Raw genomic sequence first — 12,528 nt, 5'->3', positions numbered from 1 at the left:
GTAATCCGCTAAAACAATTACAGTCAGATCCCTATCAGAATTGCCTTTGCACTATAATAGCCACCTTGTTCCCTGTAGGGATGAAAGCCCAAGACTGTGGATCTCATATGCTTGGCTGGAGCTGGGTTTGTATTTTTAGTCCAATTTTGGGAAGTCAGGGAAGGATTTTTGGTCCCTGGGTTTTTTTGTATCTGCTTCTCTCAGGCAAGGAGAATGGGTTAGGAAAAGACCAAAAAAAAAAAAAAAACCCACAGAAAAACAAAAGAAGTAACCGCAGGGCACTTCACTCTCTGGGTCAGAAAATGCCAATAATAATGAAGCCGCCTGGGAAGAGGAGGGGAGGGATCAGATAGGAGAGAGTAGCACCCCAGAATATAGACAAAGTTACTTATCTTTCTTAGTGATGACTGTTTTATCTGAGATTCCTGAGGTGTGTGTAGCCTTTGTGCGTTGGCTGGGTCGAGATTGCCCCCGAGGGTCAGGCCCGCGTCCTGTGCTTGAGCTGTCTCAGAAGCCGTTGTCAGTTCCTCCACTCCCAGTCCAAAGCCCAGCGCCAAGGTTCCCCAGCTGGGATGCCGCACTCCAGGCTCCAAAATCAGTCGCTGCCTCCCGGTGACTTCTCCTCCTGTCAGCTGCGTCGCTGCCTGCCTGCGTGCACTGGCTGGGCTTCCCCCGAGGTCACTTCTGGGGGCTAGGGCTGCGTCCCATGTCTGCACTGTCTCAGGATGCCATGCTAAGCTCCCCTGCGCTCAGTCCAAAGACCAGCGCCAAGGTTTTCTGACTGGGACCCTGGCTCCAGGCTCCGAAAGCAGTCGTCGCTTCCCCATGTTTGTTCGTTATCAGTCTCTGTCACTCAGGTCAACTCTGTAGATCTGTGTTTGATGGTCAGTGTTCGTAGATTGTCATGTATGTGATCGATTCACTTGTTTTTCCGAGTCTTTGTTGCAAGAGGGATCCGAGGTAGCTTCTACCTAGTAGGCCATCTTGGCCCCGCCCTGAATGAGAGTTTTGCAGGATATGTTATTCTTGGTTGGCAATTTTTTTTCTTTCAAGGTTTTATATATGTCATCCCATTACCTTCTTGCCTGCATAGTTTCTGCTGAATAATCAGAGCTTAGCCTTATTGTTTCTCCCCTGCATGTGACGTTTTGTTTTTCTCAAGTTGCTCTCAGGATTTTTTTTTTTGTCTTTGGTTTTAGTGAGTGTGATTATGATATGCCTTGGTGATGTTCTTTTGGGGTCTATCCTACATGGGGTTTGTGGAGCTTCTTGGATGACCAGCTTTTCATCTTTCATGATAATTAGGGAAGTTTTCTGTCAGCAATTCTTCATTTATCCTCTCTGCATTTTCCATTTTGTCCCCCTGTTCTGGAACTCTGATCACTCACCAGTTTTTGCTTTTGATTGTATCCCACATAATTCTCAGGGTTTCTTCATTTTTCTGCATTCTTTTTTCTCATTTTTCCTCAGAGGCATATCCAAGTGTTTCTTCAATTTTGCTGATCCTGTCCTCTATCATTTCAAACCTGTTCCTCTGCCATTCTATGACACTGTCCATTTTTAGAATGTTGTTTATCTTTTGAATTTCTAATTGTTGTTTTGTATGAGTTCTAGTTGTGAGTTTATTCTGGCATTTTGTTCCTGCATTATTTTCCTGGATTACTTTTTTTTTTTTTGTCTGTATCTTCCATGAATTTGTCTGCCTTTTCCATGATTTTGTCTATTTTTTCCTCATTTTTTTCTGCTTTTTGCTTCAACTCTTGGAGAGCTCTGAATATTAGATATTTGAATTCCCAGTCTGGTAGTTCCAGTGCCTTTCCTTCTACTGGAAAGTTACCTGGTGTTTTATTTTGGATGCCTGATGGAACAATCCTGTCCTTTTTTTTAATGTTTTGATATTGTCTGCTGTCTTTGGGAAATTCTGTAGTTTTTTTTTTGTTTGTTGAGTATAGATCTGTTTGTTGCGTCCTAATTTTTTGTTTTATTTGGTTACTTCTGAGCATGTGAGCTGTGCATTCTTTGTTGTTTACTCATCTGTGGTCACAATACTTTTCTCCTCCTTGTCCAATGGGCAGGACCAGGCACTCAGATATGGCGCAGCAGGGCAGGTCCAGCTGAATGGGAGGGGCTGGGATGGGTTGTTTTATGGCACATAATGGGGCCAAGAGATGGGCCATGAATCAGTGCCGGGCAGGTTCTTGTAGGCCATGCCTGTATTGCTCAAGGGTGTGGTGTTCAGCGCACAGTGCAGGTAGGCAGGAAGGAGGGGGGAGGTTGTGATGTGCAGAGCTAATATGGGTATGGGAAAGAGGAGAAACAGGAGAAACAGGAGCCAAAAAAAGAGAGAAAATTTCAAGGGAGCTTGCCATTGGAGTGGAGAGGTGAGAAACTGAGAGATGGAGAAAAACATAAAGAAAAAAAGAGAAACAGAAAAAATAACTGGATAAAAATTTGGAAGAAAAAACAAAAAAGAAAAGCCCCCAGGGGTCCCACCGGTGTGGCTGTGAAAACTGGGGAAGTGGCTTCCAGCCTGCGCAATACAGCCTGGCTAGAGGGGGTATAGATGTTACACAGCACTAGGTATTCAAAGACAGGAAAAGAAGGTAATTATACAGAGACAAGAACTGAGAAATGAAGAAAGGAAAAAAGAGAAAAGAAATGCCCCCAGGGATCCAACCTATGTGGCTGCGGAGACAAGGGGAGTGGCTCCAAAGCCATGCAGTGTAGCCCAGCTAGAAGGGGCTCCCAAGCTGTGAAAAAGAAAGCAAACAAATAAACAGAACAAAACAAGGCAAAAAAAAAAAAAAAAGCCCTGAAGATCCTACCAGCATGGTGTCATGGACCAGGGGAGCGTTTCCCCAGTCGAGCAGTTCTTCACAGCCTTTCAGGAGGAAGCAAAGATGATACACGGGGCCAGATGTTTGAGAGAAAGGAGAGGCAGGTGGTGGGAGGCACGGAAGAAACCAAAAGAAACAGAAAAATGCAACATCAGCAACAGAGGAATGACACTCGGAGAGCCGGCCAGTGTAGATGGGGTGAATCCAAGTGACCTGAGGCCGAAGCAGTTGCCTCCGAGACAAGAGATTGCAGCTGGTTGGAAGCAGAGGAGGCAGTAGGGGAAGAAGGGTGTGGGTTAGGAAAGCGTATTATCGCTTGTTACTGGGTGCTAAATCATGAACCTGTTTTATCATACTCTCTGCCCGCCAATATCCAATGTGGATGGGGCAAATCCAAGTGGCACAGATGCTTTACTTTTCGGCCAGCCAAGCCAACATTGCCATCCAGGAAGCATGGAAGTAGAGCAGTGGGGAGAGGATGGGGGGTGGGAAAGCGTGTATCACTTGTTACTGTGTGCTCTGTCTCCCACTGGGAGCTCTGTGAAGCTGCTTTCCTGTGATCCCTGTCTTCCGATCTTTGACAGTAGTCCAAGATGGCGAATCCGTGCTGCATTAGCTGACAGGGGACCTCCATATGTAGATAGCCTTGCTCTCTGTTCTCTGTCAGTTTCTTATTCCATTTGGTGCTTGGCTGAGTTATCTCTTCATTTGACATTTCGGGTTCCAGGAATGATGTTTATCTCTGCTTTGCTTGTTTTTTCAGGTCTTTGCTGTGGAGGGATGGCATGGTGCTTCTGTCTACAGCACCACGTTGGCCGGAAGTACCCGCTGGTAATCTTAATAAAGTCAGTTCCAAAGAAACTGCCGACGAATCAACTTACAAGATTGAAAATATATGCTCTACACGGAGATAGAGGAGGTCATTACAAAACTGTGACAAAGTCTTGCCTCTGGTCTCCTGTGTTAACTAGTGCTGCTGTAAGAGAAATATCACAAGTAGGTAGTTTTAAAGAAAAAATTTTATTATTAATCTCATACTTTGTTGTTTTTGAGAATATACACAACAGAACATATGCCAATTCAACAATTTCTACATATACAATCCAGTGACATTGATCATATTGAGTAGCCATTCTCACCTTCCTTTTCTGAATTGTTCCTCCCCCATTAACATAAACTCACTGCACCCTACGATTCCTATTTAATATTTCACATTGCTATTGTCAGTTTGATCCCATATAGATAGTTCTTAAAAGAGTACAATGGTAAGGGTGGGAGGGAGGGGGAAAAGGGGAGTTAACGGTGATGAAAAATCACATTGACTAAGGGTAGGGTTGCATAGCTAAATATTTTAACTGCTATCAATAAGTTCTACACCTGTAAAAAGTTGAACTGGCAAAAGTTGTGTGATAGATGTATTTACAACAATGATTTTTTAAAAAAGAGAGAAGGGTAGAGAGTAGGTCCTGAGGCTGCTTATGTACAACCAAATACTTGAAGGGATTTGATTCCTTGGTTTGGCGTTTTACTCATAGTTTCATGGGACACCCCAGTTGACTGGACTAGTAACATGTTTAGCGCTTCTGTTCTACCTCCTAGTTTGTTGCATAGAGCCTGGACTCTTAAAAGTTTGCAAGTGGCCATCCAAGACACAATAATTGGTCTCTATTCACCTGGAGCAACAGACGAAGAAGAGTCGGGAATAGGAGGAGGATATGGAATGTGTGGCTAATTGCCTCAATGAAAAACTGCCTCCTTTGCCAAGAGACCAAAAGAACTGAATGGTGCCTGGCTACCATTACTGAACATTTTTATAAAAGATTCCATGGAAGACTCCTGATCAAAAGGAGGAAAATGCAGAAAAGAACTTCAAATTCTCATGGACTTCAGAATTTCTGAAGTCATGGAGGCTGGATGAACTCCTGAAAGTATTGTCCTGAGATAACCTTTAAACCTTAAACCAAAAATATTCCCTGAAGTTTTCTTAAAAACAAACAACCTTTTAGCTTAACCAGGAAAAAACGCCTGCTTTGAGCATTGTGGTCTTTTAAGAACTATCTATATGGGATCAAATTGAAAACAGCAACTTGAAAGATTAGACAGGAAACTTATGAGGCAGTGAGTTTATGTTAATGAGGAACAACTCAGAAAAGGAGAGTGAGAATGGTTGCAAAACTCAAAGAATGTAATCAATGTACCTAAATTGTACATGTATAAACTGTTGGACTGGTGTATGTCTTGCTGTGTACATCCTCAACAACAAAATAAATAAAATTTAGAAAAAAAAGTACAATGCTCAAGGTGAACATTCTTTATTAGTCAAACTATAGTATTAAATGGTTTAAAGAACACTTGAGGGGATATTTTTGGTTTAAGGTTTAAATATTATCTCAGGACAATAGTTTTTGAGGGTTCATCTAGCCTCCATGGCTCCACAAAGTCTGGATTCTATAAGAATTTAAAATTCTATTCTGCATTTCCCTCCGTTGATCAGGACTCTTTTTTTAATTTTTAGTATGCTTTAAGTAAAAGTTACAGCTTGTTAGTTTCTCATACAAAAATTTATACACACATTGTTATGTGAACCTAGTTGTTCTCCCTATTTCTTTCCACCCTGAAATTCCCATGTCCATTCAGCCAGCTCCTGTCCCTGTCTACGCTCTCATCTCACCTCCAGACAGGTGCTGCCCATTTAGTCTCATGTATCTTCCTGAGCTAAAAAGCACATTCTTCACAAGTATCATTTTTTGTCTTATAGTCCAGTCTAAAATTTGTCTGAATGGTTGGCTTTGGGAATGGTTTTAGTTTTGGGTCAACAGAGAGTCTGAGGGTCCCTCCAGTGTCAGTTAGACCATTAAGTCTGGTCTTTTCATTAGAATTTGAGTTCTGCACCTCACTATTCTCCTGATCCATCAGGAACTCTCTATTGTGTTCCCTGTCAGGGCAGTCATTGGTGGTAGCCAGGCACCATGTAGTTCTCTTCGTCTCAGAATAACGGAGTCTCTGGTTTATGTCGCCCTTTCTGTCTCTTGGGCTCATATTTCACCTGTGTCTGTGGTGTTCTTAATTCTCCTTTACTCCAGGTGAGTTGAGACCATTTGATGCATCTTAGATGGCTGCTCGCAAGCTTTTAAAACCCCAGATGCCACTCACCAAAGTGGGATGCACAAGATTTTCTGAATAAACTTTGTTATGCCAATTGACCTAGATATTCCCTGAAACCATGGTCCCCAGCCCCCAACCCCTGCTGCTCTGTCACTTGAAATGTTTGGTTGTATTCAGGAAACTTCTTAGGTTTTGGTTTAGTACAGCTGTGCTGACTTCCCTGTATTGTGTATTGTCCTTCCCTTCACCTAATTCTTGTCTGCTCTCTAGATAGTGAATACCCCCTCTCCCTCCCTCCCCACCCTCATAACCATCAGAGAATTTTTTTTCTGTTTTTAAATCTTTTCTTGAGTAGTGGTCTCATACAATGTTTGCCCTTTTGTGACTAATTTCACTCAGCATAATGCCTTCCAGATTCATCCATGTTGTTTCACAGATTCAACCTTGTTCTTTTTCCTTGCATAGTATTCCATTGTGTGAATATACCGCAATTTATTTTTCCATACATCCATTGATGGGCACCCAGATTGTTTCCATATTTTTGCTATTGTGAACAGTGCCGCAATGAAGATGTGTGTGCATATATCTGTGAGACAGCTCTTATTTCTCTAGGATATGTTCCAAGGGGTGGGATTGCTGGATTGTAGGGTACTTCTATTTCTAGCTTTTTAAGGAAGCGCCACAGCGATTTCCAAAATGGTTGTATCATTTTACACTCCCACCAGCAGTAAGTGTTCCAGTCTCTCCACAACCTCTCCAACATTTATTATTTTGTGTTTTCTGGATCAATACCAGCCTTGTTGGAGATGGAATCTCATTGTAGTTTTGATTTGCATTTCTCTAAAGGCTAATGATTGTGAGCATTTCCTCACGTATCTGTTAGTTGCCTGAATGTCGTCTTTGGTGAAGCACCTGTTCATATCCTTTCCCCATTTTTTAACTGGGTTATTTGTCTTTTTGTTATTGAGGTATTGCAGGATCTTATAGATTTTAGAGATTAGACCCTTGCTGGATATGTCATAGCCAAAAGTTTTTTCCCAGTCTGTAGTTTGTCCTTTTACTCTTTTGGTGAAGTCTTTTGATGAGCGTGTTTGATTTTTAGGAGCTTGCAGTTATCTAGTTCCTATTCTGGTGTTTGTGCATTATTAGTAATGTTTTGTATTCTCTTTATGCCATGTATTAGAGCGCCTACTGTAGTCCGTATTTTTTCTTCTATGACCTTTATCATTTTAGATTCATAGTTAGATCTTTGATCCATTTTGAGTTAGTTTTTGTGCATGGTGTGAGGTATGGGTCTTGTTTCATTTTTTTGCAGATGACATCTCATTATGCCAGCACCATTTGTTAAAGAGACTGTCTTTTCCCCATTTTATGGACTTTGGGCCTTTGTGAAATATCGGCTGCTCTTAGGTGGATGGATTTACTTCTGGATTCTCAATTCTGTTCTATTTGTCTATATATCGGTTGTTGCACCAATAACAGGTTGTTGTAACTATTATTATACTGGTGGTATAATAGGTTCTAAAATGAGGTAGTGTGAGGTCTCTGACTTTGTTCTTCTTCAGTAATGCTTTACTTATCCTGGGCCTCTTTCCGTTCCATATGAAGTTGATTTGCTTCTCCATCTCATTAAAAAAAAGCCATTGGAATTTGGATCCGCATTGCATTGTATCTGTAGATGGCTTTGGGTAGAACTGACATTTTCACAATATTGAGTCTTCCTATCCATGAGCGATGTATGTCTTCCACTTACGTAGGTCTCTTTTGGAAACTCTGGTGGCACAGTTATTAAGTGCTATGGCTGCTAACCAAAAGGTTGGCAGTTCAAATCTGCCAGGCACTCCTTTCAAACCCTGTGGGGCAGTTACACTGTGTTCTGTAGGGTCACTATGAGTCAGAATTGACTCTATGGCAATGGGTTTTTTTTTTTTTATTAACTTTTATTAAGCTTCAAGTGAACGTTTACAAATCCAATCAGTCTGACACATATAAGTTTACATACATCTTACTCCGTACTCCCACTTGTTCTCCCCCTAAACCCTTTCAGTCTCTCCTTTCGTGACAATTTTGCCAGCTTCCCTCTCTCTCTATCCTCCAATCCCCCCTCCAGACAAGAGTTGCCAACACAATCTCAAGTGTCCACCTGATATAATTAGCTCACTCTTCATCAGCATCTCTCTCCCACCCACTGACCAGTCCCTTTCATGTCTGATGAGTTGTCTTCGGGGACAGTTCCTGTCCTGTGCCAACAGAAGGTCTGGGGACCATGGCCGCCGGGATTCCTCTAGTCTCAGTCAGACCATTAACTATGGTCTTTTTATGAGAATTTGGGGTCTGTATCCCACTGATCTCCTGTTCCCTCAGGAGTTCTCTGTTGTGCTCCCTGTCAGGGCAGTCATCGATTGTGGCCGGGCACCAACTAGTTCTTCTGGTCTCAGGATGATGTAGGTCTCTGGTTCATGTGGCCCTTTCTGTCTCTTGGGCTCTTAGTTGTCGTGTGACCTTGGTGTTCTTCATTTTCCTTTGCTCCAGGTGGGTTGAGACCAATTGATGCATCTTAGATGGCCGCTTGTTAGCATTTAAGACCCCAGACACCACATTTCAAAGTGGGATGCAGAATGTTTTCATAATAGAATTATTTTGCCAATTGACTTAGAAGTCCCCTCAAACCATGTTCCCCAAACCCCCGCCCTTGCTCCGCTGATGTTTGAAGCATTCATTTTATCCCGGAAACTTCTTTGCTTTTGATCCAGTCCAATTGAGCTGACCTTCCATGTATTGAGTGTTGTCTTTCCCTTCACCTAAAGCAGTTCTTATCTACTGATTAATCAATAAAAAACCCTCTCCCTCCCTCCCTCCCTCCCTCCCCCCTTCGTAACCACAAAAGTATGTGTTCTTCTCAGTTTTTACTATTTCTCAAGATCTTATAATACTGGTCTTCTGCAATATTTGTCCTTTTGCCTCTGACTAATTTCGCTCAGCATAATGCCTTCCAGGTTCCTCCATGTTATGAAATGTTTCACAGATTCGTCACTGTTCTTTACTGATGCGTAGTATTCCATTGTGTGAATATACCACAATTTATTTACCCATTGATCCATTGATGGGCACCTTGGTTGCTTCCAGCTTTTTGCTATTGTAAACAGAGCTGCAATAAACATGGGTGTGCATATATCTGTTTGTGTGAAAGCTCTTGTATCTCTAGGGTGTATTCCGAGGAGTGGGATTTCTGGGTTGTATGGTAGTTCTATTTCTAACTGTTTAAGATAACGCCAGACAGATTTCCAAAGTGGTTGTTCCATTTTACATTCCCACCAGCAGTGTATAAGAGTTCCAATCTCTCCGCAGCCTCTCCAACATTTATTATTTTGTGTTTTTTGGATTAATGCCAGCCTTGCTGGTGTGAGATGGAATCTCATCGTAGTTTTAATTTACATTTCTCTAATGGCTAATGATCGTGAGCATTTTCTCATGTATCTGTTGGCTGCCTGAATATCTTCTTTAGTGAAATGTGTGTTCATATCCTTTGCCCACTTCTTGATTGGGTTGTTTGTCTTTTTGTGGTTGAGTTTTGACAGAATCATGTAGATTTTAGAGATCAGGCGCTGGTCTGAGATGTCATAGCTGAAAATTCTTTCCCAGTCTGTAGGTGGTCTTTTTACTCTTTTGGTGAAGTCTTTAGATGAGCATAGGTGTTTGATTTTTAGGAGCTCCCAGTTATTGGGTTTCTCTTTGTCATTTTTGGTAATGTTTTGTATTCTGTTTATGCCATGTATTAGGGCTCCTAGGGTGGTCCCTATTTTTTCTTCCATGATCTTTATCGTTTTAGTCTTTATGTTTAGGTCTTTGATCCACTTGGAGTTAGTTTTTGTGCATGGTGTGAGGTATGGGTCCTGTTTCATTTTTTTGCAAATGGATATCCAGTTATGCCAGCACCATTTGTTAAAAAGACTATCTTTTCCCCAATTAACTGACACTGGGCCTTTGTCAAATATCAGCTGCTCATACGTGGAAGGATCTATGTCTGGGTTCTCAATTCTGTTCCACTGGTCTATGTGCCTGTTGTTGTACCAGTACCAGGCTGTTTTGACTACTGTGGCTGCATAATAGCTTCTGAAATCAGGTAGAGTGAGGCCTCCCACTTTCTTCTTTTTCAGTAATGCTTTGCTTATCCGGGGCTTCTTTCCCTTCCATATGAAATTGGTGATTTGTTTCTCTGTCACCTTAAAATATGACACTGGCATTTGGATCGGAAGTGTGTTATATGTATAGATGGCTTTAGGTAGAATAGAAATTTTTACTATGTTAAATCTTCCTATCCGTGAGCAAGGTTATGTTTTTGCACTTAAGTATGTCCTTTTGAATTTCCTGTAGTAGAGCTTTGTAGTTTTCTTTGTATAGGTCTTTTACTTCCTTGGTAAGATTTATTCCTAAGTATTTTATCTTCTTGGGGGCTACTGTGAATAGTATTGATTTGGTGATTTCCTCTTCTGTGTTCTTTTTGTGGATGTAGAGGAATCCAAGTGATTATTGTATGTTTATTTTATAACCTGAGACTCTGTCACACTCTTCTATTAGTTTCAGTAGTTTTCTGGAGGATTCCTTAGGGTTTTCTGTGTATAAGATCATGTCATCTGCAAATAGTGACAACTTTACTTTCTCCTTTCCAATCCGGATACATTTTATTTCTTTGTCTAGCCTAATTGCCCTGGCTAGGACTTCAAGCACGATGTTGAATAAGAGAGGTGATAAAGGGCATCCTTGTCTGGTTCCCGTTCTCAAGGGAAATGCTTTCAGGTTCTCTCCATTTAGAGTGATATTGGCTGTTGGCTTTGCATAGATGCCCTTTATTATGTTGAGGAATTTTCCTTCAATTCCTGTTTTGGTGAGAGTTTTTATCATAAATGGATGTTGGACTTTGTCAAATGCCTTTTCTGCATCAATTGATAAGATCATGTGGTTTTTGTCTTTTGTTTTATTTATGTGATGGATTACATTAATGGTTTTTCTGATATTAAACCAGCCTTGCATACCTGGTATAAATCCCACTTGATCATGGTGAATTATTTTTTTGATGTGTTGTTGGATTCTATTGGCTAGAATTTTGTTGAGGATTTTTGCATCTATGTTCATGAGGGATATAGGTCTATAATTTTCTTTTTTTGTAATGTCTTTACCTGGTTTTGGTATCAGGGAGATGGTGGCTTCATAGAATGAGTGGTGTAGTATTCCGTCATTTCCTATGCTTTGAAATACCTTCAGAAGTAGTGGTGTTAACTCTTCTCTGAAAGTTTGGTAGAACTCTGCAGTGAAGCCATTCGGGCCCGGGCTTTTTTTTGTTGGGAGTTTTTTGATTACCGTTTCAATCTCTTTTTTTGTTATGGGTCTATTTAGTTGTTCTACTTCTGAATGTGTTAGTTTAGGTAGGTAGTGTTTTTCCAGGAATTCATCCATTTCTTCTAGGTTTTCAAATTTGTTAGAGTACAATTTTTTGTAGTAATCTGAAATGATTCTTTTAATTTCATTTGGTTCTGTTGTGATGTGGTCCTTCTCGTTTCTTATTCGGGTTATTTGTTTCCTTTCCTGTATTTCTTTAGTCAGTCTAGCCAATGGTTTATCAATTTTGTTATTTTTTTTTCAAAGAACCAGCTTTTGGCTGTGTTAATTCTTTCAATTGTTTTTCTGTTCTCTAATTCATTTAGTTCAGCTCTAGTTCTTATTATTTGTATTCTTCTGGTGCCTGATGGATTCTTTTGTTGCTCACCTTCTAGTTGTTCAAGTTGTAGGGACAGTTCTCTGATTTGGGCTCTTTCTTCTTTTTGTATGTGTGCATTTATCGATATAAATTGGCCTCTGAGCACTGCTTTTGCTGTGTCCCAGAGGTTTTGATAGGAAGTATTTTCATTCTCGTTGCATTCTATGAATTTCCTTATTCCCTCCTTAATGTCTTCTATAACCCAGTCTTTTTTCAGGAGGGTATTGTTCATTTTCCAAGTATTAGATTTCTTTTCCCTAGTTTTTCTGTTATTGATTTCTAGTTTTATTGCCTTGTGGTCTGAGAAGATGCTTTGTAATATTTCGATGTTTTGGACTCTGCAAAGGTTTGTTTTATGACCTAATATGTGGTCTATTCTAGAGAAGGTTCCATGTGCGCTAGAAAAAAAAAGTATACTTTGCAGCAGTTGGGTGGAGAGTTCTGTATAAGTCAATGAGGTCAAGCTGGTTGATTGTTGTAGTTAGATCTTCCGTGTCTCTATTGAGCTTCTTACTGGATGTCCTGTCCTTCTCCGAAAGTGGTGTGTTGAAGTCTCCTACTATACTTGTGGAGGTGCCTATCTCACTTTTCAATTCTGTTAAAATTTGATTTATGTATCTTGCAGCCCTGTCATTGGGTCCATAAATATTTAATATGGTTATGTCTTCCTGATCAATTGTCCCTTTTATCATTATATAGTGTCCTTCTTTATCCTTTGTGGTGGATTTAAGTCTAAAGTCTATTTTGTCAGAAATTAATATTGCTACTCCTCTTCTTTTTTGCTTATTGTTTGCTTGATATATTTTTTCCATCCTTTGAATTTTTGTTTGT

This window comes from Loxodonta africana, chromosome 11 (assembly GCF_030014295.1).
Source record: "Loxodonta africana isolate mLoxAfr1 chromosome 11, mLoxAfr1.hap2, whole genome shotgun sequence".
In the NCBI taxonomy this organism is placed as follows: domain Eukaryota; kingdom Metazoa; phylum Chordata; class Mammalia; order Proboscidea; family Elephantidae; genus Loxodonta; species Loxodonta africana.
The sequence above is the reverse complement of the archived record's forward strand: the minus strand, read 5'-3'. Positions refer to the sequence as shown.